This window comes from Chionomys nivalis, chromosome 9 (assembly GCF_950005125.1).
Source record: "Chionomys nivalis chromosome 9, mChiNiv1.1, whole genome shotgun sequence".
NCBI lineage: Eukaryota > Metazoa > Chordata > Mammalia > Rodentia > Cricetidae > Chionomys > Chionomys nivalis.
Window position 1 is genome coordinate 20702292 of NC_080094.1, and position 26803 is coordinate 20729094.

General features: G+C 48.8%; 1 protein-coding gene across 1 annotated transcript in view; it reads right to left on the reverse strand.

Moving 5' to 3' along the window:
* The window catches only part of Manbal (mannosidase beta like), a 34453-nt gene extending 30279 nt beyond the window's left edge, over positions 1 to 4174 (reverse strand). Inside the window, exon 1 of the mRNA XM_057781464.1 lies at positions 4115 to 4174. The gene's annotated coding sequence lies outside the window, so the exon portion shown is untranslated. The remainder of the gene's footprint in view (positions 1 to 4114) is intronic.
* Positions 4175 to 26803: the final 22629 nt, after the last annotated feature.

Genomic DNA, 26803 nt, shown 5'->3' on the forward strand with positions numbered 1-26803 from the left:
GTTGGGGAAGAATTTTGTCTGCGGGAAAGCTAAGCTGCCTCCTAAGGGAGTCACAGTTGGTGGTTGGTGGACTGAAACTGATGTGCAGACATCTTGCAAAATGTAATTACTGCTCCACTTACTGTCATTTAAAAGTATGAGATCCCAGAGTTGCTCTTCCTTATCCAGTGGATGCCTGATACATGCACAGTACTGAACCTTAAATATATTATTTTCTTCTCTACACACACCTATGATAAAGGTTACAGATGAGACCAGCAAGAAAGTAACAATGAGAAAAAACTGCAACAAAAGTTGTTGAATCTGGCCTTTGTCTCTAGATATCTTTAAAAAGTGAATTATAGGGGCTGGAGAGATGGCTCAGCGGTTAAGAGTACTGACTGCTCTTCCAGAGGACCCGGGTCCAATTCCCAGCACCCACATGGCAGTTCACAACTGCCTATAACTCCAGGATCTATGCTACCCACATGCAGGTAAAACATCGATGCACATAAAAATAATAAATAAATCTATCATCATTAGCGTGGGGAGAACCACCTGCGGCAGTCAGAGGACAACAGGATGCAGTTCTCTCCTCCTCCCACGTGAGTGCCAAGGCTCACACTCAGGTTGTGGTGACTTAAGCATGGTGGTGAGGTAAGCATGGTGGTGAGGTGGGTGTGTGGTGCAGGATTACACTGCCTTTCCGACAAGAAAGGGGAACCATTCAAGCAGCAGGGATGGAAACGGCTGGGTGTCAGGAGCAGAGGGTAAAGGTAGGTGGGGATCCGTGACCGCTGAGAACTTTTTTTTTTCTTTTGTGGTTTTCCAGACAAGGTTTCATGTGCAGCCCTTGCTGTCCTGGAACTCGCTCTGTAGGCTGAAATTGAACTCAGAGATCCCACCTGCCTCTACCGCCCAGCATTTTTTTTTTTTTAAATTTATTTATTTATTATGTATATAATATTCTGTCTGCATGTATGCCTAGAGGCCAGAAGAGGGCACCAGACCTCATTACAGATGGTTGTGAGCCACCATGTGGTTGCTGGGAATTGAACTCAGGACCTTTGGAAGAGCAGGCAATACTCTTAACCACTGAGCCATCTCTCCAGCCCCATTTTATTTTATTTATTTATTTTTTTTAAATAAGCCCTGTATCCACCCTAGCTGGAAAAGGAGATAATCCGTTTGTTTGTGACAGAGTCTCTCTATGCAGCCATGGCTAGCCTGGAGTTCGCCATGTAGACCTGCATGAACGCAGAGAGCTCACCTGACTCTACTTCCCTAGTGCTAGGATTAAAGACACGTTGCCAGCACACCCGGTGAAAGGGAGGATCTCACGCTGGGAGAAGAGAAAGGATGAAGCCCTGGTGCCATCACAAGAGAAACTTGTCCAGAAAAAGGTTTTGCAGTTTTTACAAAGTATCAGACCACTATCTAAACCTTAGCATCATGTCAGTACTTCAGGGAGGGTCTTGGAAGTCAGAGGATTCTTTTACTTGTTCCTTTTCCCAATGTGTGAGCACCGAATAATCTCCTCTTACTGCTTTTCGCTGTTAGTTGTCTCATAAATTGAAGACCAGTGGCCAAGTCTACCTTGTCGGCACTGACAAAGCCCAGACTTTGACCCTAAAAATCCCACTTAATAAAAACATTTCAGAAAGACATTGCAATTGCCAGACATGGTGGCACTTGCCTTTTGTCCCGACACTAGGGAGACAGGCAGATCTCTGTGAGTTCGAAACCAATCTGGTCTACATAGTGAGTTCTGAGCCCTGTCTAAAATAACTGTCTAAACCCCTGTTTAAAAATAAACAAATAGGGGGCTGGAGAGATGGCTCAGAGGTTAAGAGGACTGGCTGCTCTTCCAGAGGTCCTGAGTTCAATTCCCAGCAACCACATGGTGGCTCACAACCATCTGTAAGGAGATCTGGCGCCCTCCTCTGGCGTGTAGACATATATGGAGGCAGAATGTTGTATACATAATAAATAAATAAATCTTTAAAAAATAAAAATAAAAAAATAAAAAATAAAAATAAACAAATATGCTTCATGGCATATCAATTAGAAGTTGTCTGTTAATTCATCATAATGTTTGCAGGGGCCACCGTCCTTAAGTGATCACACGGATGACTTCAATGTTTTGTTCCATCCAAGGATTAGAATCCATAACCGTATTCTTTGAGGCATGCAGAATTTGAAACCACATTGTCAGCTGTTTCCTTGTCATCTTCCATCACAGAAAAGCAATGTCTTCCAATTCCTCGCTTGTTGGCTTGTCGCAATGGCTTTCAGTGTATTCTTCTGCTTCTACGGGGTATGTGGCAGGAGCTTCGTTGGCAGCTACAACCTCTATGGAGAGCTTTTCAGAACAAACCGCTCCTAAACCGATGTAGCCAAGCCTTACTCGTAGGCAGTGGCTCTGTGTTCTTGTTTCAGGGCATGGCCGACTGACGCACAACATTCTTGTTCATGTTGTCTACTCACAGATGCAACGGCCTCGCTACCCTAAGTAAACACTAACTGGACACTGCGGCTGTAACCTTGGCAACAAGAGGGACAAAAGCAAAACTAACACTTATTTATTTAGATTTCAGAGACGTTTTCATACAGCCCTCAAACGTGCTCTGCAGCCAAGATCGGAGTACAGGAGCTCCACCACACAGGTCCTCCGGTGCCATGTATAAAACTCAAGGCTCCTGCTTGCTGGGTCAGCACGCCCCCAACTAAGCTACACACCAGCCCTGATTTGGAATATTTTAAAGACCTATTTTTAATTAGGAGTAGCTGCCTGTATTGTGCAAAACCTCAAGCGTCCAGAAGCACTGGACACTATGGAGCTGGTTGGCAGCTGCCTGCCGTGAGGGCAGGAAACTGAAGTCCAGGCCTCTGGGAGAGCGGCAAAAACTCTTCCCCACTGAGCTGTCTCTCCAGCCCTAATTTGCTTGTTTTTACACAAGGTCTGGCATTAGGGCCCAGGCTGACTTCAAACTCACTATCCTACCTCAAGTCTCAAATGTTGGGAGTAGAGAGGGTGCAACACCATAGTCAGCACCATTTTTCTCCTTCATAATTTCAGATACAGGACTTGTTCTTGTAGGGCAGTGGTGGCGCACACCTTTGACCCCCAGCGCTTGGGAAGCTGAGGCAGGCGGATCTCTGAGTTCAAGGTCAGCCTGGTCTACAGAGTGAGTTCCAGAACAGCCAGAGCTACAGAGAAACCCTGTGCCGAAAAGCAAACAAAAACTAACAGCAACAAAAGATTTGTCCTTACCAAAGGTTTTAGCAACTTTAGCCTAAGGATTTATTTTATTTTGTTTATTTCAAGCACATTTTTACCTAAGAGTAGCACTTTTTGGCTTCACTTTGGCAAAATGCAAAGGCTAGCATTACTCCCCTGGTGCTGATTACATAGGGTTCCTTGAGCAGTCAGCTGTTCTAAATGACTTAATGAGTGGGTAGCACACATAACAGGGATCCGCTGAGCAAGATGACGTACGTCCCGAGCAGGAAGGGGTGCAAATTTCGTCACGCTACTCTTTTGGGGGGGGGGGGGCAGAGAAGTACTGGGGGATTGAACGTGAGGCTCAAACACGCTGGGGCAATCTACCACTGAGTTCTTCAGCACGCTACTTCTAACCACACAGTTTAAAAGCCTCGGGCTGTTTGTTCCTGTGGTCTTCCGCTTACTATTTTCAGGTTACGGGGAACTGAAACCGCGGATACGTGGGAGGCCACCGCATCACCTTCCCTTTCTCTAACAGCTTTCTCTCAAGCACGTCCTGTGCACCTAAGCACTTTCGCAGGTATGCTCTCTCCGGCCTCTGCACAGGCTATGGCCCCTCTGCGGAGGAGGAAACCGAGAAGGGAAACCGCAAGATGCCCGAGGTTACACAGCATCACTAGGCACACGCGAGATGCCATGCCCGGGCTCCACCTGGCGGAGGGCAGGCTGGGCCCTGGCCTTGCCGAACCCGAGCTCTGGCCCAGGCGAGGGACCCCGGCTCCCCGGCAGGCAGACGGTCCAACGCAAGGAACTTCCCTCCGCGGCCCGGGGAGCCGCTGCGACTCGCGGCTCCGCCCCGATCCCGCCCGCCGGGAAGTCCAGCCGGGCCACCGGCACCTGAATACTTACCTCCAGTACCGCCGCTCCGCTGCACCGGAAGTGTTTCCTTGTGACCCGGGAGCGGTGCAACCGAAGCACCAGCAGGTTCCGCTCTGCTGGATTTACAGGGATACGACTTCCCCGCCCTCCTCCTCCTGTTCCCTAAATTCATACTGAAGGGTGAAGCCTTAATGAATTTTTTGTTTGATTTGAGACAGGGGCTCACAGTGTGACCCTGACTGTCCTCCTGCCTGTTTACAGACTGTCTCCACGCTGTTCAGAACTCAGTTCTAAGTCTGAGCTAGAAGCCAACAATATAAGAGGGAGGACAAACAGATCCACGTGCTATCATCCAGACAAAAAGAAATAATAAATTTAAAAGCAGCCACTGAACATCTCTGCTCCTATGAAATCAAGTGAAAGAGAGTGAAATTAAGTAATGGGTATGGAATCCATAATGCCGTAAGTGTTCGAAAGGCAAATAACAGCATTGGAATAAGTGAGACGGGTCCGCGGGGGTTGGCGCGGTGGGGGCAGTGATGTTATCGGTGCCTGATAGCCATGCCTTTTATAGTCTACACTGAATGGGGCTGCGGAGTGTGATCCACAGGATATTGGGGAAATACAGAGCTTGAGTTCCAAGATTAAGTCAGAAAAACACTGGGACTTCCTCTTTGCCTTCTCTTGCTCGCTCATGGGAAATCCCATATAGTGAGGTTCACATGGGCGGTTACCAAGCCTCCTGTCAACATCACTCAGCATGGCAGCCAAATGAATAAACTATCTCCAGAGCATCCTCCAGTCCCAGGGCAGCTGACTGCGGCCCTGACCCCAAAATCTTTTAACTGTGTGTGGGGTGTGTAGGTGTTGGTGTGGGTGGGTGGGTATGGGTGTGGCATATGCACACATATGTACATATGCATGCTGAGACCGGAGGCGTGTATCAGGTTTCCTGCTCTTACAGCCCCACATTATTCCCTTGAGATAGGGCAGCCCCAGTAACCCTGTCTCCACTCCACCTTAGTACTTGGTACTTGAGATTCGAACTCAGGTCTTTATGCTTGCTCAGCAAGCACTCTTACCCATTGAGCCAGCCCCAGCCCCCAAATCAATGTGTAGACGGATTTCTGTTTTTTTTTTTTTTTTTTTAATTTTCCAACACTGATGATGGAACCTCAAGCGTGTAGCTCCGGACTCCTGCTCCTGTGACTTCCTGCTAATGATAAACTATAATCTTGAACCACGAGCCAATACAAACTTCCTAAGTTGCTTTTGTCAAAGTATTTTCACAGCAATAAGCAAGTAATAGGGGCTGGAGAGATGGCTCAGTGGTTAAGAACACTTGCTGCTCTTGCAGAGGATCTGGGTTCGGTTCCCAACGCCCACAGGGTGGCACAAAATCTATAACTCCAATTTCAGAGAATCAGAAGATGAGCAGAGAGAAAGCCATATATATATAAAACAAAAGAAAGAAAAGTAGCTGATACAGAAATGGAACTGAGGTCTGAAGGGAACATGTATTTAATACAGGATTTGCCCTAAAGGGGTCAGTATGAAGCCTGGAAAAGGACAGTGGTTTTGTTTGGGGGCGTGTTTTGTTTTTAAGACAGGGTCTCACTATGTCACCCTAGCTAGACCGGAAGTCTCTACCTAGACAGGTTGTCTTTGAACTCACAGAGATATGTCTGACTTTGACTCCATAGTACTGGGATTAAAGGTGTGAGCCACCATGCCCAGTAAGGAAGACTTTTGATGAGTTGAGTTATAAATCCTCCACCCAAAGATATGTTGGAACCAGCCTTCACTACAGAATGTGATTTTATTCGGAGACAGGATCTTTTGGGGGGCAGGGAGGGGCAGCAACTTTATTGATGGTGTTCAAGACAGTAGAACTCCCTAAGTCGCCCCCCTACCCCCGCTCCTTCCAAAGGTCTGGGATGGAGACTGTGAGGGGAGAAACTCAGTGAGGGGAACCAGCTGGGACAGGGACTCCTCAGCAACCAAGGGCCTCTCCCCTTGTTCTTGCTGGGCGGGTGGCCCAGAGCTTCTTACTCCATGGACGCCGTGGAGCCGATGATCCACCACTCTGTTTCTGTATTCACTGTCATAACCGACAATGAACTTTCCCGAGTCGTGGAGACAGGACCATTATAAAATTAATCAGTTGGACATGGTAGCTCATACCTGTAATCTCAGCACTTGGATCCCGAGGCAGGAAGATTGTCATGTGTTGGGAGCTAGCTTGAACTCTATAGTGAGCCCCAGTCTGGGCTACATAATGAGACAATGTCTTTAAAAAAAATAAGTAAGTAAATAGAAGCTGAGCAGTGGTGGCGCACGCCTTTAATTCCAGCACTCAGGAGACAGAGGCAGGAGGGTCTCTGTGAGTTCCAAGCCAAGTTGGTCTACATAGTAAGTTTTAGGATAGCCAGGACTAAATAGAGACTTTGTCTCAAACAAACAAAGAGGGTCATGGAGATAGCTTATTCCGTCAGGGTGCTGCTGTGCATGTCTGGCAACCTGAGCACACTCCCTGGCACCCACATAAAAGTGGAAGGAGAGAACCTACTCCATCAAGCTGTCCTCTGACCTCCACATGTGTGCCATAGCATGTGTCCACATCATGTACACACATACATGCACAGTTACAACAATAAATATTTTAATAATTTATTTTTAGTTTATGGGCATTGTTGTTTTGCCTGCATGGATGACTGTGTGAGGGTGTTGGGCTCCCTGGAAGTGGAGCTGCAGACAGTTGTGAGCTGCCGTGAGGGTGTTGGGAATTGAACCCGGGTCCTCTGGAAGAACACCCAGTACTCTTAAGTGCTGAGTCATCTTTCCAGCCCAGTAATAAATTTTTTTTTTTTTTTTTTTTTGGTTTTTCGAGACAGGGTTTCTCTGTGGTTTTGGAGCCTGTCCTGGAACTAGCTCTTGTAGACCAGGCTGGTCTCGAACTCACAGAGATCCGCCTGCCTCTGCCTCCCGAGTGTTGGGATTAAAGGCGTGCGCCACCACCGCCCGGCAATAAATATTTTTAAGAGAAAAATGAGCACTGGGTGGTGGTGGCACATGCCTCTAATCCCAGCACTCGGGAGGCTGATCTTCGTGAGTTTAAAGCCAGTCTTGTCTACAGAGAGAGTTCCAGGACAGCTGGACTGTTACACAGAGAAACCCTGTGTTAAAATCTAGTCTAAAAAAAAGGGATTGGGGGCTGGAGAGATGGCTCAGAGGTTAAGAGCACTGACTGCTCTTCCGGAGGTCCTGAGTTCAATTCCCAGCAACCACATGGTGGCTCACAACCATCTATGATGAGATCTTGTGCCCTCTTCTGGCCTGTAGACAGAAGAGAAGAAGAAGGAGGAGGAGAAGAGGAAGAGGAGGAGGAGGAGGGATTGGACCCAGATACACACGTGAGGATGTCATTTGACGATAAGGCATCCTAGATGTTCCTGTACAGTTAGAAAACACTAAGAACCCCCCTCCCACCCCATTGAATCACCAGGAGCTGACACAGCCTTGGAACGATTCCTCAAGCCTTCAGAAGTGCCACCAGACTTCTTGGTTTCAGACTCCTGGCTAACAAAATAAATGTCTGCTGCTCAAGTCACCTGGTGTGCGACATGTACAGTGTTTGACAGCCCAGCCCTGGCATGCTAATATAGGTATCCAGTGCTTTGAGACCTGTTACTACCTATCTGCAAAGGTGAGAAGATCCCCAGTGTGACTGCTACAGGCACAGCTGCTTACTTTCTGGGCGTGTCTAGAGGACTCCCGCTGAGTTTAGCTTCTCCTGAGCCCTTCCTGGCTCCATTAGCACACAGCGCAGCTCTGAGGCAGGCTTGTCTCTAACCATAATGTCTGTGCTGTCTAACATGACTCAACATGGGGCAGGGCAAGCATTGCACTAAGTTAACTGTTTTGTTTCCTGTGTCTCTGCATGTGGTTTTGAATGTAGTCGATGCATGTGTGTGCAGGTGCACGCCTCTGTGTGTGCATATGGAGGTCAGGGATCAATTTTAGGTGTCTTCCTCTATTGTTCATCACCAGAACAAGAGAGTGTGGTGATATTTTGTTTGTGCTTTAACAAATAAAGCTTGCCTGAAGATCAGAGTGTGGAGCTAGTCACTAGTTAGCCATAGAGGCCAGGTAGTGGTTGTGCACACCTTTAATACCAGCACTCAGGAGGCAGAGACAGACAGATCTCTGTGAGTTCAAAGCCATCCTGGGCTACACAAGATGGATTCAGTCTAAAAGAGAATCAGAGCCAGGTAGTGGTGGCTCACACCTTTAATCCCAGTTCTTGGGAGTCACATGCCTTTAATTCCAGTCAGACTGGGAGGTGGAGACAGGAAGGGACATGGTTGGGCAGAGAGAAGAATATAAGGCGGGAGGAGACAGGAGCTCACAGCAGTCTAAGGACTTGTCAAGATGGGATACCCAACTCAATCTGAGGATTCGTGGAGACAGGATCTTGCCCCCTTTTGTCTAAGGATTCAGTAGAGGTAAGCTCTCTCTAGTGACTGGTTCCATTACTTCTCTGATCTTTCACACTTTACCCCAGTATCTGATTCCAGGTCTTTATTATTAAGACCAATTTGATTCATGCTATACTAGAGTATTCTGAGTTTTGTGCAAGAAGTGTTTGCAGAATCCAGGAGAAACATCAGACACACTTGGAAGCCATGGGAGGCTTTCCGGGAGAGGCGAATGTCAGTCTCTCAGCAGAGCACACGGTAGAAAGGCAGATCCAGGCCAAGGCTCCCTACCGCCCCCCCACCCCCCGATCCAGAACTTTGACTCTCTGAAGCACTTCTATCATGGAAACTGCACGAGTCTTATGGGCCCCACACCAGCATCTGGCTGGCATTAATTACTTCCGCACTTATTAAGTGCCCCATTAACCTTGGATCTGACAGCACTGCTGGCTCCCTGGGTTAAATCCACACTAAATATTCAATTACACACAGCGCAAGCAAGCTCACATTTGGCAGGGGTTGGCTCACTTGCCCTGCAAAAGCACTTTTCCAGTTGAATAACAACGGTGCCTTTCAGCTACGTAGTGCTTTCCTCTTGAGGGACTTCTGCAGCAGGACCATCTCCCAGAGGGAGGCGAAGCTGGGTACCATCGTCTCTGCTGAGTAGTTAATGAACTCAGTGATGGGAGCAGGCCTCTCACCACACTCCCTGGACTCCACTCTTCCTCCAGGGCCTGCTCACATTACCTTGGCCTTGAAGCTTTCTCCACCCCCACGCGGGACTCTCCAGGCAGCACCAACCACTGAGAGAAGCAAAACCCCTAGTTCTGGCTGAGAGGAATGTTGAGCCCTCACTGCTGACCACCTTGTGATGGACCTATGACCCGCATTTGCTTACGTGAACCTCCTACCAACGCTGAGGAAACTGAGGCAGAGAAGTTGAATGGTGAATCTAGTTGTAAGTTGTTGCATTCTGAATATGAGGTGGCTCCTCCAAAGATTCTCGTGGGTGGGTTTGGGGCTGGAGAGATGGCTCAGTAATTATAATTGCACTTGTTGCTCTTTCAGAGCGCCCTGGTTCAGTTCCCAGAACCACATAGCGGCTCATAACTGTCTATAATTCCAGTTGCAAGGGATCTGACTTCCTCTTCAGACCTCTGTAAGCACCAGGGATGCATGTGGTGCAGATACATGCATGCATGCAAAACACTCAAACACATAAATAACCTTAAAACAAAAGGGGCCTGTGTGTTGAAGGCTTGTTTCCCAATGTATTCGAGTTCAGAGCTGGGCTCTGGAGAATTGATTAAATCTTGAGGAGTCTCCGTCCATTGATGGATTTATAGTTTGAAGATGCTATTGAGTGGGAGGGAGGGATCAGGAGGTGGAACCTACTTGAAAAAAGTAGATCCCTGGGAGAGGCATGGTGGGAGGAGCCTGGTAGGAATAGGCCTGATGTGAGTAGGCCTGGGAAATAAATTTTTGTCCATAGTGGCTTCCTGTACCTCCCCACATTTTCCTGCCTGCCTAGTGAGCAGCTGTGTACCACAGCCTCTCTGCGGTGATGCGGCCCACAGCAATGGAACCAAGCAACCATGGATCAAAACCTCTGAAGCTGTGGGCCAAAATCAATCCTCTTTTAGACTTTTTCTTTCCAGCATCCGTCACAGTGAGTCTAATTAACACAACATTAGTCAGTGTTGTGGGGCTGGAGAGATGGCTCAGAGGTTAAGAGCACTAGCTACTCTTCCAGAGGTCCTGAGTTCAATTCCCAGCAGCCACATGGTGGGTCATAACCACCTGTAATGAGTTGTGGTGCCCTCTACTGGACCTGTAGACGCGCACGCAGGCAAAACACTGATAAATAATAAATATTCAGTGTTGTAGCCAGGACACAAAGGCCTTTGATCTTCTTGACTAAACCACAAAAAAACCCTGCAATTTATTCATTCAATAGAGATTTGTTGAGTGCATACTTATTTATTTTTATTTTTTTATTTTATTTTATGTGTATGAGTGTTTTGCCTACGTGTATGTACGTGCACCGCACACGTGTGCCTGATGTCCTCAGAGGTCAGAAGAAGGCATTGGGTCCCCTGGAACTGGAGTTACGGACAGTGACATGTGGTTGTGGGCCACCCTGTGGATGCTGGGAACTGAACCTAGGTCCTCTGCAAGAGCAGCCAGTGCTCTAGCCCACTGAACCACCTCTTGAGCCCAGAGCACCCACTTCGGTGGCCAGCACTTGCTAGGGAAGCCACGGTGATGGAAACAAATTATCATCTCGCAAGGAAGACAGATTTAAAGTTCCTCCACAGAAGATTATTTATTTATCACACACAGAGTGGTGCTAACAGGATTTATGTGTATGTGTCTGCACATGTGGAGGTCAGATGTCAACCATTGGTGGGCTTTTTCAGAAACCTTCTGTTTTGATTGTTTTTAAACTATAGGAATAGAGGCAGTTTATTTTATTTTACCTCATTTACCTCTTTACTCATTTTAGCATTAGTGTCTATGTGTCTATGTGTACATTCACATGTGTGTGAACTCTGGCGTGCCCATGTGGAGGTCGGAAATCAGCTTCAGATGTCGGGCCTTGATTTCCACTGCGTTTGAGACAGATCTCTTGTTGGCTGCTGCATCAACTGGGCTAGGTGGCCCACAGCCTCCACCTCCCTTCTCTCCAGAGGATCACTAGGGTTGCACACAGCATTCAGCTTTAAATGGGCACTCAGGTCCTTGTGTTAGCACAGCAAACGAGTTACCCACTGAGCCACCCACAGCCCCAGATACTTATTAAAGAGATGGGTGTTCCCTAGGACAGGAAGGGTCTAAAGAGCGGGGACAGCACCGAGACTCAAAAACCTACCTAGTGTTTTATAAGACAGGTCTCTCAGTAGGACCTGGGACTTGCCAATTAGGATAGGCTGACTGTCCAGCAAGCCTCAGGGACCCACCCGCCTCTACCTCTCCTTCAGCTGGATTGCAAGCAGACAGCTTATCTTATGTGGGTTCTGGAGACGAACTTGGGTACTCATGTTTTCAAGGTAAGAACTCAATAGAGTCAGATAAGATGCTGTTAGGAAGAAAAGTCAGATCTCGGAATGGCTCTTTTTTGTTGTTGTTGTTGTTGTTGTTGTTGTTAATTTGGGATCAGTAAATTCCCCCTTGTTTTTATATTTTGTAGCTAAGCAATGCAGGAGGATGCCTACGTTTTCTCTGAAAATGTTCATAAGGCTCATCTTTCTCTCAGTCATAGATTTGCCTGCTATAAAAAAATGGAACAAAAATAGTAATAACAGCCAGGCGTGGTGATGCGCACCTTTAATACCAGGACTTGGGAGGCAGAAACAGGCGGATCTCTGTGAGTTCAGGACTATGCAGAGAAACCCTGTCTCAAAAACCACAACAAAATAGCAATAACAAAAGACTTGAAACAGCTCAATAGTCACCCACAGGGGACTGTTAAACAAATGAGGGGCATCTATGCTGTAGACTATGTGGCTTTTTAAACGCACGGGGCAGGCCAAGCCTGGTGATGCCTGCTTGCAATGCCAACTGAGGAAGGGAGATTTTTGAGTTTGATACCAATCTTGACCACATACTGAGATTCTGTCTAAACAAGACAAAACAAACCAGAAAGCGGGAGACAGTTCAGAATGCTGGAGAAGGATCCTTAGGGCAATTAAAGGAAAGGAGCAGGCCCGGGAGGTAAAGGAGCACCTGCATAATGCACGCAGGTGTCTAACAAGGATGTGCAAAAAACGGAAGGGTCTCTCCAGGTAGGAGACCCAGCACCTACAGCCTAGAAGAGGCTTCCTGGGTTGGTTGGTTGGTTCAGAGGGAATCTGGCCACATAGGCCAGTCTGGTCCTCCTGCTTCAATGTCCCCTGTGCTAGGGTTACAGATGCCATTGCACCCAGCTCAACATTTAATCCATTTGTTTGTTTTGTTTGTTCTATTCTGTTTTGTAGGTATAAGGTCTCATGGAGCCCAGGCCAGCTGAAGTTAGCCTTGAACACCTAACCTTTCTGTCTCTACTTCCCAAGTGTTGAGATTACAGGCATATGACATATTTAATGTATGTTGTTTGGGGCCTTTGGGTTTTATGTTGAATTCATATATGTTCCTGGAAGATATATGTTAATCACTCTAAGAAAAAGGTGTAAACATTTAAAATCTTAATTCATATTTGTGTGTGTAGCAAGGCGTCCATGGAGACCAGAAGAGGATGTGAAATCCCTTGAGGCTGGAGTTATGGGCAGCTGGGGATCATCTGACAAGGGTGCCGAGAACTGAACTCGGGTCCTCCGGAAGCATCAGTGTTGCTAGTCTCCCCAGTCCAAGACAATTTGCATATGACATTTAAGTGAGGAAAAAACTACAGTTGCACCAGACAGTGGTGGCGCACGCCTTTAATCCCTGCACTTGGGGAGACAGAGGAAGACAGGTCTCTGTGAGTTCGAGACCAGCCTGGTCTACCAGAGCTAGTTCCAGGATAGGCTCCAAAGCTACAGAGAAACCCTGTCTCGAAAGAGAGCGAGCGAGAGAGAGAGAGAAAGAGAGAGAGAGAATCAACTTCAGTTGCTATCCCTGTTCCCATCAGCCCCCGAACAATGGTACTGTTATACTGTTATTTTCAAAGGAGAGGTTGCCCACAGCAGCCTCCGGGAGGGCACAGAATGATTAGAACATGTGTTGCTCCCAGTGAGGTGACAGAGGGCTAAAGGGCCAGGCAGGAAATGGAGAAAAGAGGAGGGAGAGACAGGAGAAACAACGAGACTACGCCTACATACGACGACCTCCTAAGAAAGGATCCGCAATTACGTTAGTGCCCCTGAGACCCCAAGCTACTTGTACTGCCTGCTTCTGGGTTGCCAGCTGCCAGGTTGTCATGGTAATGCAATAACCTCTGATAAGCTTATTTTCTATTCTGAAAACAATTTAAATTAGAGCAAATACCATTCGTCGGCAGATGGGAGGCAGTGAGAGGAACGTTCACGGGAGAGAAAGCGTCAGGGTGGCCTCTGTGGGGCCGATACCTGTGTTAAAGCTAGGGGAATGAGCGGAGAGCAGAGGGTCAGAAACCCGGGCAGGCGTCTGAAGTGCTGGAGGCGACTCCATCATCATTTCCTGCTCCAGTAGGTGGGATACGCGCAGTGTTTTGACACAGTTCCCAGTGCCCAGAGTGCCAGCTGGGGCCACATTTGAAAAACCACTGTGCTAATGTCTCTGTCCTGGGCAGTGGGAGGGGTATATTCCAGCCTCTGCTCGCCCTCCACACATCTACACCTCTCCATGGGTCTCCTCTGTCACCCAGTGCCACTGTCATAGGATGTGGGAGAGGTATGCTCCAGCCTCTGCTCGCCCTCCACACATCTACCCCTCTCCGTGGGTCTCCTCTGTCACCCAGTGCCACGTCTGAACATAACAACAGTTATCGGGGGCTGGAGAGATGGCTCAGCGGTTAAGAACACTGACTGCTCTTCCAGAGGTCCTGAGTTCAATTCCCAGCAACCACATGGTGGCTCACAACCACCTATAATGAGATCTGGTGCCCTCTTCTGGCCTACAAGCAGGATACTTGACTGACTGACTGACTGACTAAATGAATGAATACATAAATAAATAAATCTTTAAAAAAAAAAAAACAACAACAACAGTTATCGCGGGCGCCTTGGAGGCCAACGGCTTTCAGGGTGGCTTCCAAAGCTGAGGCCTAACCTTGTATAGACAAGTGAATGGGAAGACCGGCTGGTGCCCGGCTGTTCTTGCTAGAATGCTTTCATTCAGCTGGCTCACCACAGAGATGACTAGCATGGACCAGAGAGAAGATAGTTGTTCATTGTGAGTATAAGTACAGAAGGGCCAGAGCTGGCTGGAAAGGACTTGGAAGTGATGGACATTGTCTTCAAGAGCCATTGTTGACCTCAGTGGGATTCTGATTTCCCGCAGAAATGGATGTGAGGGCTGAAAGGTCCAAAAGCCAACCCCATCCGACACGCACAGCTTTCTGAGTAGATGCAGAGTTGAGCCTCAGTACTAGCGCCTGAGGCAGGAGGATCACTACAAACTCCAGGTCAATGATACCTGAACTTAAAAAAAAACTTAACATCAACAACAGCAAAAACCAGGGCTGAGGATGTGGCGCAGCTTGGAGAACAGAAAGTCCTGGGTCCATCCCTGCACCACATAAACCCAGCAGAGTGGAGCACAGTAATTCTAATGCTGGGATGGGGGTGGGCAGAGCCGTGAATATCAGAAGTTCGAGGTCATCTTTGGCTTTGAAGCAAGTTTAAAGCCAGCCTGGGCTACATAAAACTCTGTCTCAAAAAAAAAAAAAATAGTGGAACTGGAGGATGCTCAGCAGTTAAGAGCACGGACTGCTCTTCCAGAGGACCACAGTTCAATTCCCAGCACCCACACGGCAGCTCCCAACTACCTGTAACTCTGAGATCTGTCACCCTCTCACAGACACACATGCAGGCAAAATGCCAATGTGCATAAAGTAAAACTAAGTTATTTAAAAAAATAGAAATTAAAAAAATTAAAATACAGAAAGAGCTACTTTGGTGGCCAGCACAGCTTTGTTTCGCTTTGGCTTTAAGGGTCAGAAATACAGTGGTTTGCTGGAAACATGCATGCAGGGAGAATAGCAGCGTGCACTGAGGTCTGAGGTCTGAGTCGAGGCTGCCTTCCTGAAGAAGACTGGATGGGTGGAGACCTCTTGATGGAGACAGCAGGGCCCATTGAGGAACTGGAAGCAGAAGTGGGAACAGCTGGAGCTGCGGGCCAGCACGTCTCCTCCCTCCAGATGCTGCCGCCTGTGGGAGGCAGGCTTCTGGAAAGGGCTTCTCTTCCGCCCGGGGACAGAGTCTGTTCTGTTTCTCACCCACTCTGTCTGGCTCCCCTCCAGTACAGTTCTTAAGGCTCTGGTCAAATGCAATTCCACAGGCCCCTGTCCCAGGATCCAGAAACAGCAATATCTGGCCTCTTCTACCAGCCCCTTCTTCTCTAACTCCATTCCAGTCCCCAATCCCTAGCAACCACCCATCAAATACTTTCCCTGCCATGGTGTGTATGTGACAGGGGACACTGGACAGTCATTCTAGCTGATTTATACAATTTGTTTCCTGGGTTTTGGGCAACCCACTCCATCTGCGGATGGCTGTGAGCGGTTTTCAAGCATCATGCCTTCCTAACCACTTCCCAGGAGCTCCCCAAGGAGCTGCCTGTCATTCTCTTTCCAGGGTCAGCAGAGTACAGCCCTGGATGTTTCCGAAGCACAAATCAGCCTAAAAAGCACAGGGCATCTCCATGGCATCCTTCATCTCTCTCGTTGGCGCGTTCTGCACATGCCACGGAACATTGAACCAAATCCCAGGAACACCTTCTGAACCCCAGGAGCCATGCAGCATTTTATTAGGTAGCTGATTGGCACAGCAAACTGGGAGTCTACCACCCTCTTTTCACAGATCAGTTCAGAGATAGGATCTAACTTGCCCAAGGTTAAGAGTAAGTTCATAGACCATCTGAACTTGGAAACTGGCTCTCCTGCAGCCCCTATTGGGGGACAGAGTCCTCACAGTTAAAGGAATGCGCAGACCTCCGAGGAGCGCGGTTTAACTAACTGCCCTTACCTATGACACACAACTGGCCTAGGAGGGAAGTGAGCCCGTCAATCTGTCTCATTGCATTTAGTTGCCTTTTGTTGCGATTCCTTGTTTGTTCTTTTTGTTTGACTGGTTTCGCTTTAGATCTGGTTCCCATTTCTCATTTCGGACTAAAGGCCCTTGGGTAAGGAAGAGGGAAGTCTGCGAGACTCTTCTCTTTCATTCTGTGCAAATGTTTCTACAGCTCCCCCCCCCTATCTTTTTAAATCACATTTTATTTTCTTCCCAGGGCCTGACAAGCTTCTAAAATCCCCTGCCTTTCCAATCTCCTCCTCCCCTCGGCTGTGATTATCCCGGGAGAATTTAAATTCCTTATCGTGGGTTTGTGACAGTGCTGGATTAAGCACAGACAGCCTAGCTTCCACTCTGAGGTCTTGTCAAACTGCCCGCAATAGGTTTCTTTAATAGGAATCATGGTTAGAGTTTTTTAAGGGTGATAATGGGAATGTAGCTATGTTAAAGAAAGAACCCTTATCTTTTTTTGAGACACATACTGACTGAAATATTTATCAGTAAAATGTTAGGAAGTCTGGGATTAGCTTCCACACAGTCTGGTGGGGGAGGTGACGAACACGACTCTTGGTCACTGAAGGTGTCCGTCTCCACTGGCTTTCTCTCACAATTTTTATTTATTTATTTATTTTCCCCAGCGCTGGGGATGGAACCCAGGACCGCATGCATGCTCTGTAGGATTCTGCCACCAAGCTATTTGACCACACCGCCTCTCTTTGCTTCCTCTCCTCTACCCTCTCATTCCTCCCACTCCCCTCTCACCCCCCACTCCCCTCTTGTCCCCCACTCCCCTCTCACCCCCCACTCCCCTCTTACCCCCCACTCCCCTCTCATCCTCCCTCCCCCCACACACACACACCGGGTTTTGAAACTGTTAGGTTGTGAACTGGGGGATGGGATTTGCCTCTGGGAGACTCGGCAGGGGAGAGAATCTGAGAGCTAGAGGCAAACAGGCTTGGGTTTAGGATCCCACTTCCATCTCCATGGGCTGAGGGCTTGGTCGTGCATAGCTTGCTCATCTGGGTCCCCGTTACCTCATCTACAAAGACCAGACAAGGCTGACAGAACACAGTTCGCTTTCCTCCTAGGGTCTTCTTTTGACTTTATTATTAGTGTTTGGGCTGGTGTCAGGGGACAACTCTGCAGGGTGGGTTCTCTCCTTCCAGGGGGATCAAACTCAGGTGGCCAGGCTTGCATGGCAAGGGCCTTTACCTGCTGAGCCATCTCACCGGCCTGGATTCCTTTTCCCTTCAGCTTCACCCACCTTGAAGGCAGATGTAAATTTTCCAAGGTCTCCCCCAACTCCAGTGCCCTTCAAAGAAGGAAGGGAGGTCTGAGCTTTGGGCCAGATTTGACCTCCTGCTACCCAGTTTTTTTTTGGAGGCCTTAAGACATTCCAAGCATGACGCTGGCAAACTGGAGCTTGCTATGCCCCTCTTACCCTGATCCCATCCCACAAGCATGCGAGCATCCTAACCCTCCCTCCACCACAGAAACTCATTCCAGCATCCTTTCTTTCTTTTTTTTTTTTTTTTTTTTTTGGTTTTTCGAGACAGGGTTTCTCTGTGGTTTTGGAGCCTGTCCTGGAACTAGCTCTGTAGACCAGGCTGGTCTCGAACTCAGCATCCTTTCTTTCACTTCCCTCACCTGGCTGCCCTAAGCCATGGTCATCTTCTGGAGCCTCCGACTATCGCACTGGTTCAGGCCTTGGGTTCACTCGCCTCGGCTTCCTAACTGGATTCTCTTCATTCAGGCTGTGGGCAATGTTCTCCTTCCCAAACCATCCTTCCCGGCCTTGAAAGCCTCCAATAATCCCTCTCCATGGAGAGCAGGAAAGGACTAAATTCCTTAGTGTGGCATTTGATACCCTGCAAAGCTTGGCCTAAATCATCTACAGTTCCTACTGGTGAAGCCACGGACCCAGGTTCATATCAAAATAAGTTGGAGTCTTTTTTTTTTTTTTTTTTTTAATTTTCGAGACAGGGTTTCTCTGTAGCTTTTGGTTCCTGTCCTGGAACTAGCTCTTGTAGACCAGGCTGGCCTCGAACTCACAGAGATGCGCCTGCCTCTGCCTCCCGAGTGCTGGGATTAAAGGCGTGCACCACCACCGCCCTGCTAAGTTAGAGTCTTAATTAATGCCCTAGAATCCTAGGTCCTACCCCAAACAGTTGCATTAGGAATCAGTCAATATCAGAAGCACACAGAGGACTTGAGGGCATGGGGCTTAGCTGGTAATTAGCTGTGTAAGTTTTAGGACCAGAGCTCAGACGCCCAGAACCTATGTAAAAGTCGGGCTGAGCAGCATGCCGGAAATTCCCGTGCTGGAGAGACAAAGATAGAAGGACCCCTTGGGGCTTGGCGACAAGCCAGTTCAGTGGAATTAGTGAGCTCCAGGTTCAGTGAGAGAGAGTCTTGGAAAATAAAGTAGTTAGCCTGGAGAGCTGGCTCAGCCCTTGCTGTCCAGGAACTCACTATTGGACCAGGCTGACCTGAAACTCACAAAGATCCACCTGCTTCTACCTCCCTCCTGAGTGCTGGGCCTAAGGCGTGCACCACCAGCGTGCACCACCAGGCCCCTCTATAATTTTTTAGGCCTATATTTTAAAAAGTAAAGGTGTAGTAGTGATTGAGGAAAATGCCTGAGGCTGACCTCTGGCTTTTGCCTATGCACACATGTGCACATGCATCTGCAACACACAAGAGCCTCTGCACACACATGGATATGCATCTGTAACACAGGAACCTCTGCACACACATGGATGTGCATCTGTAACACAGAAAAGCCTCTGCACACAAATGGATGAGCATCTGCAACACACAGGAACATCTACACACATGTGCACATCTGTGACATATAGGAATCTCTATCACATGTGCACATCAGTAACACACAGGAACCTCTGTACATATATGCACATGCACCTGCAACACACAGGAACTTCTATACATGTGAGCATCTGCAATACACAGGAACATCTACACACGTGAGCATCTGCAACACACAGAAACATCTACACACGTGAGCATCTGCAACACACAGGAAGCTCTACATACACACACACACATGCACGCACGCATGCACATACACGCACGTGCATCCCATTCACAAAAGATCTGAGGACCCTCCCTTCAGCCACAGTAAGCGCCATGCCCTGGCCTTCATGCATGCTGCACTGACTTTCTCACTTTGAGTCCTGCTCTCGATGCCATGTCCTTCCCATGGCCTCTGTGCTGGCTGACAAAGTGAACCTGCACCCACTCTGCTCCACTAGCTCAGAACACACCTTTGTCATAGACCGGGTCAGAACCTGGGTCAATGGGCTCTAGGTTCCTGAAATCGCTCCATCAAAAGCGTTCTGACCAGGGTGTAAGGTACCGCTATTCTAGCATGAGAGACAGACACCCGCTCTGACTCAAGCCCCACTTACTGCCCATGTGAGACTGGACATTCCGTCCCCCATCTCAGTGTTCAGCTTCTTCCGTCCTGCAGCAGAAGCTCTAGGTGTCCCTAATCCAGGTAACTGAGTGGTAAAGTCGTGGATTCCGTACGACTAGCAGGTGTATGTCACCACCCTGAGCAGGAATTCAGGACAGCTGGAGTCCAGTGAAAGAAGGCTAACTGTTGGCCCCGGGCGGGGGGGGGGGGGGGGGGAGGGTGAGGTGGGGGAAGGGCGGGGGGGATTGGATCAGAGCAGCAAGCCGGGTCCTAGCCATGAATTCGGGTGTCTGGAGATTAGTAGCAGAGTTACTAACTCCTGGCTGGGAGTGGAAGTGTGGTGGCGGGGCTGATCCCTGACTAAATGACTGGGAGTGGGTGAAAGGTGAGCTGGGAGATTGAGGCTCTGAAGGGGAACTCCGACGCTCTGCTTCCGGTGGTTGGTGCTGGGCTACTGAGTCCCTTAACTGAAGTGGAACCACGGAAGGGAAATGAGGCTTTATTGTAGCCCTGAGGATTTTTATGTCATGGGAAACTGGGAACTGGAGACTCAGACGGGGCTTTGGGTTTTGCCTGTGATGGGAAAATAATAACTTCCTCTTTGTGTCTGTAGGACCCTTTGTCACTAAGACGTGCTAACCCTGGGACTTAAGTGAACAGAGGGGATCCCAAGAGAAGCCCGCTCCTAGATCCTGAGGCGTGCTGAGAGCTGAGATTGATATACCTTGGGTCCTGAGAAGCAGGACCTGGGCCAGGGAGATACCTAGGCTCCTGTAAGTGGAAACACAGCTAAGACCTAGGTATGAATTAGGAAGAGAAAGATTAAAGGGCTTGGGTGACAGAGTGAAGGGTGGCACGGCAGATCTGCCCTGAGCCTGCTTGGATTTCACAGGAAACAAAGCCTTCGTAGGGAACAAGAGGCCTCCGGCACTGGAAACAAAGCCTGACATCACCAAAGACTGAGGAACAGCGCCATCTCCTGGCTGCCTGCGGCTATGACTCGCCTTCCCAGGCGGAAGCGCCCGGTTTAAGACCGTCCCGTGTGCCTGGCGTCTTAGCAACCTGGAATAAAAATTTTAGCGACCTATGGTGAGCCTGAGATTCTGCTCTTTTACCAAACCCTCCTCCTCACCAATCACCTGCTATTCGGACCATACTCTGATGAGACACCTGCTATCAATGATGAATCAGCTTTGGTCCTCAGCATCTGGAAGGGATTAAAGGAAGAAAGCACACCCCCCCCCCCTTGCCCTGTATAAAGTCATTCAATCCCAGGGAGACCAGGCAGGGAGAACGTTTCTTGGAGGGATGGGTCCAAGGCCTTCGACAGGGTGAGGCAGTCTGAAATAGGAAGAGCATCCCCGTGGCATGATGCCAGTATTAACGCTACTCACACTATAGCATCCGTAGTTCACAGTTCAATAGCCACAGGTTGAGATGCTGCAAGCAAGGGGAATGCTGGAACTGCTACTTAAGGGGGCAGAACTTCCAAGTAACCTAGAGGTCTTATACATGCCTTCCCTAAGTCTCCCCCAGCTTACTCCATTATGGAGACTCAAGTCTTTGAACTTATTGCCACTTTGAACTTAGGGTCATATCGCTGAGCTACATCTCCAGCCTCAACCTCTCCCTCATTAAATTTAAACCTTTTTTTCTTCTCTGTTATTGTTTTTTTAGAGACAGGGTTTCTCTGTGTAGCCTTGGAGCCTGTCCTGGAACTCGCTCTGTAAACCAGTCTGGCCTCAAACTCACAGAGATCCACCTGCCTCTGCTTCCTCCTGAGTGCTGAGAGCCACCACCACCCGGCTAAATTTAAGCTTTTTATTTTTATTTCAAGGCTGACCTTGAATTCTGTATGTAGCACCCAGGTGGTTCTTGATTCTGTGACCCTTCTGCCCCCAGCTCCTAAGAGGCAGAGGCCAACGACGCTAGGCAAGGCTTGACTTCTCTTCGTTGAGAATTCGCCTCCTTGGATGCAGCTGTTTCTTAGAAGAGAACTGCACAGAGTCCCACCTAGTCAAAGCGAGGCTGATCAGGAAGAGCCACACAGCCCAGGAGAGAGGACCAACCAGCCTAGTTTACAGAAAAAGAAACTAAGGCTCAGAGAAGTCAAGAGACTTTGTCCAGGGCCACCGGGGAAGGCCGACTGCCTGGCTCCCAGAAGAAGTAACACTTGCCGCTGCTCACTCCATAAACAGACCCGGAAGGGCAGGAGGGAAGGTAATGGAATCGGGAAGTCTAGGGTCTGGGCCTCCCCTTCACCTGCACAGAGGCCTGGGAATGCTCTCATCCTTCCGGGAGGACTTGAAAGCAGCGTTTACAAAGCCGGGTCTGAGGCCCGCGGATAGACCCCCTTTGTTGACGGCTCTCGCGCCGGTCTCCCATACCCGACTTTCAGCAGCCTCCCCTTTGAATGGCTGACTCTCCCACACTGGAAATCGGCGACACAAATGTGCTACCTGTCGCCCTCTCAGCCCGGTCGCACCGCCCCAGCCTTTGGGGTCCTTTTAGAACCTGCCTTTCTCTGGGGGTGCTTTCTTTTTTCTTTGTTTTTCCAGCTCAAGCCCGGGACCCTAGACACAGCGGCGATCACTAATTAAGGCAGGGTTAAAAACACACCCCGGAAAGAGCCAGCCCCGAGCCAGGCCAACCAGAGCAGAGTGATGGGAATCGGAGGTGGAGGCTGGATTTTCATTCTCAGGATTCTTTCCGGCTTTCTCTCTCCCGTCCCCTTAGTGGCCTAGGGAGCAAATAAAGCTTGTCAACAAGATGGCTCCCAGCTTCCCTAACCGTGCTGCCTGGTTTCTGAGCTCAGGGCTCAGTGGATCTGTCTATGCCTGTCTCTGCTTCTTCACTGGGGAGTTAGATGCCATGGTCCCCACCGTGCTACTGTAGTAACTGGGATGCAGACAGGTTGAGGGCCTTACCCAGATTCACGCATGGGGCAGAGCGCTATTTCCTCTAATCCACCGACCACCCAAGCCAGGGTGCCTGTTTTAGGTTTCTTCCCTGTTATATCTCATGAAGTGCTTCCAGTTTAAAGTGCCCATTCACCCAACTCTTGAGTACATTTGTGTGTGTTTGGGAATTGAAGGCCCTGCTTTCCAGGGCCTCTGAAGGCACCGGTGAAGTGCTGGGTCTCTGTACTTCTCAAGGCCCAAATGCAGAACAGAGGACAGAGACCCACACATTCTCATAACGGCAGAAATGAGATCCTGGCCCTCAGGACAGCTAATTCAGAAAGTGCTGAGGCTCTAAAGGGGCCTAATTAGCTATTTGATGGGAATTTGTTTGGTTTGTTTTTTTTGATTTGGTTTGGTTTTTCGAGACAAGGTTTCTCTGTGTAGCTTTGGAGCGTGTCCTGGAACTTGTTCTGTAGACTAGGCTTGCCTCAAACTCCCAGAAATCCTCCTGCCTCTGTGCTGGAGCGCTGCCACTTTGCTGCATGATGGGAATTTGTAAGAGAAGGAAAGAGATGCTCCCCTAAGAACTGGCCAGACAGTGCTCCTGGCCCTGGAGGGAGAATCAGGCAGTCCCTCTCCTCCTTGCCCCCTCCTCCTCTTCCTCTTCTTCCACTCCCTTTTCTGTGTGTATGACTTGTGTGCACATATGTGTGTGTGCACACACCAGCAGGCATATGTCACAGTGAACCTCTGAGGTCAGAGGATGACTTTTGGGGTCTGGTTTTCTCCTTCTACCGTAGGTTCCGGGGACAGAACACAGGGTCTCGTACAGCAAGCGCCTTCACTCTCCGAGCTATTTCACCCTTGGAAGGTTTTTCAATATTCAAAATATTCTCTTATCACACAACCCAGCAGTTCTGCTCCTAGAGATCTCCAGGAGCAATGAATGCATTCATTCTCAGTAAATCTTACAAAGTTTCATATGTGTTATTAAAATATAATTTAATTTTTTCCTTTTCTTTTCTTTCTTTCTTTTTTTTTTTTTTTTTTTTGGTTTTTCAAGACAGGGTTTCACTGTTTAGCTCTGGTTGTCCTGGAACTCACTTTGTAGACCAGGCTGGCCTTGAACTCACAGAGATCCACCTGCCTCTGCCTCCTGAGTGCTGGGATTAAAATGTGTGTCACCATGGCCCGGCTTAGTTTTGTTTTTGTTTTTTTTCTAAATTGTGTGTGTGTGTGTGTGGGGGGGTGTTTTGCCTATATGTATGTCTGAGCACCCTTTGCATGCGGTGCCTGTGGAGGCCAGAAAGGGCGCTGGATGCCCTGGGACTGGGGTTACAGAGGGTTGTGAGTCCCCATGGGAGTGCTGGGGATCAAACAAGAGTCCTCTGAAAGAGCAGTGAGTGTTTTTGGTTACTAAGCCATCTCTCTCCAACTCTGCAGAGTGATTTTTTTTTTTTTTTGTTTGCTTGTTTTTGTTTTTCGAGACAGCATTTCTCTGTGTAACCCTGCCTGTCCTGGAACTCTGTAGACCTCTGGCCTCAAACTCACTGAGATCCACCTGCATCTGCCTCCTAAATGCTGGGATTAAAAGCATGTGCCACCACAGCCCAGCCTGTAGAGTGATTCTTAATATATAGGCTCCAACTAATTAATTTAAATGTCCCTCGTGGTGAGTAGATAAGCAAGCTGTCACACAGCCAGACAGCAGAAGAAAAACAGACCAAACTATTGATGCATGGATCCCCATGTGTTCATCTCAGTGATATGCTGGGGAATACCTATCATATACCATATCATATTCAATACATAGGAATTCCCAGAAAGGAAGAATAAAGATAGAATCAGTTGGGTTCTGCTTTTTGCCTGGGCCCGTGGGAGGGAGAGGCAAATGGGTGGAAGGGGTGTGTGATTTGAAGTAAGGGACATTCTGAGACAGGGCTGTGGCAATGGTGGCACAGCTGTTTATACTTATGATCTCTCTAAAGGACTGAAGCTCGGTAATAACTGAACTGGGCCAGCAGCTCAGTGGTAGAGCGCCTGCTTGGCTTCCACGGAGCCCTGAGTTCGATTTCCAGCGTGGCAAGAAAAAAGAGAGCAAAGTGAACGCTGTGATAGTCTCAGTGTTAGGAGTTGACGGAGGGCCAAGGGGCCCTGAGCAGCCCTTAGTTTGGTGTGGGCTCTACATTTGGAAGTCTGAGCACTGACACCTGACCGGTTCTGACTGGCTCACAGTGCCTCTGCTGCCTCTTCTTCCTGCTAACTGCAGAGCTCACTCCGTGCTGTGCCTGGACCTTATACACTCTTTACTCAGGAGTGGAGCCCAGCACCTGGATCCACAGGAGGGAACGGAGGTCAGGCATATGTGGGGCCTAGCACGGCTGGCTTACGACTTCCTCTGGAGTCAAACTCCAACTCTCCCAGCTTCCCCAGTCAGCTCTGTGAGTCTTGAATCTGTCCCCAGCCCAGAGACTCGCCACTCAGGAGGCCCAGCTCTCCAGTTCCTCTTATATTTACTGTAATAATCTCATTCTCCTACCTGCCCAAGAGCCCATGGCTCTGAGGATCCCAACAGCACCAACTGTCCCAACCACCTGCCTGTTGCTAGAACCTATCAGTTCATTTATTGGTTTCATTCTGTGTTTTGGTACTTATTTTAAACTTATCATCTCATTTTTAATTCTTTAAGCTATGTCCTGACCTGACCACTTCGTACAGACGTGGCCAGCAGGGCGACATGCCCCTTACTTCACCTGTGTGAAGAACATCTCATGTTTGTGAGGAACATTTCATGGCTCAGTGAAGGCTAGGAAGCAAGGTTGCAAAATATCACTCAGGCAATTCTCCTGCCTCGGCTTCCTAAGAAGTTGGCACTGCAGGTACACACACCCCAGTATTCATTTAGGCCCACTTAAGAATCTGTTTCATAGGTTAGATAGATTTCCAAAGAAAAGAAACTTTTAAAAAGTTTGAAGCGGTCACTCATTGGCGTAGACCTGAGGCCTGGAGGGTAGATGGAGCTCAGAAAGGTCACAGAGGTTGTGACTTACAGGCATGGAAGAGGAGGCAGATCTCTGACTCTGTGTGGCGCTCTCTCTGTCCACAGAGCTGCACAGGAAGCCAGGGCTTCTGCTTAGACGTGTGTGTGCAGAGAACATCTCAGTTCTCCCAAGGCCTCCACCTCTTCTCTCTCCCTTCACACTACTCTGAGGCAGCTGCCATGTTGGGCTGTCATGATACGTGACAGAAGTTGCTGTCGGGGTCGGCCGTCAAAACTTGGTGGTGGACGGCAGCAGCTGGTGTAGATCAAACACAGGGAGATTCTGAGAACTGGATGATGAGGGAGACAGCGAACAATGTTCCTCAGGGAGAAATAAAACACTTATTGGTAAGACGATCTGCTCCAAAGTGAAATAAAGTCACGTGTGGACAAAACAGAATGATATGAACTTGAAAAGGCACAGTTTGGGGAGGATGGACAAAGCCATGACAGTGCTATAAATATTATAATTACTAGAATCTCAGTATTGTTCACTATTTTTCTCAGAATAGTGTCATTCAACATTTGATTCCGTTCACCCCCTCATAGACAGAGGGAAAGTTTGGTATGGACCTTAATTTGTGGGGGCACAAACACCACTTTTCCCCATTAGAGATCATCTGTGTCGTGCTAAAAACGGTGCATTAGATGACTCGTGCGTAATGGACTCTCTGACGCGGACGACACTCAGGGAAATTAAGGTTTAAAAGTGAGCGCACGGCTGTGGCTGGAGCAGATGCCCGAGGTCAGTGGGACCCGAGCAGTCCTCGGACGGAGCCGGACACCTGTCGTATTGGAGGTGAGAGGGAGCTATCCTGGGGGAAGGGCTGGGAAGGGACAAGAAAATCTGACATCTCACCAACTAATGGAAACCAAGTCAAATTGCCTATGGCCAGCCTCTGTGTCCACGGATTGGTGAGGACATGACGTTCCCGTTCTGATGGCAGTGACCGCTCAGTAGAGACTCTGGAATGTGCTTTTGGTGGCTGATGCCATGTAGGCACAGTAGGGAAGGCATGGCACTTGGTCATGGAGAAGAGGCAGGCAGAAGTGTTGCAGGAATTGGTGAGAGGGGAGGGCGGTCTTGGGGGCTCCTTCCAGGGTGTGAGTTAGGCTTCTGGGTTGAGACATGAGCTGGCTGGATTCTCCTGTCAATGACAGGACTCAGCCATGC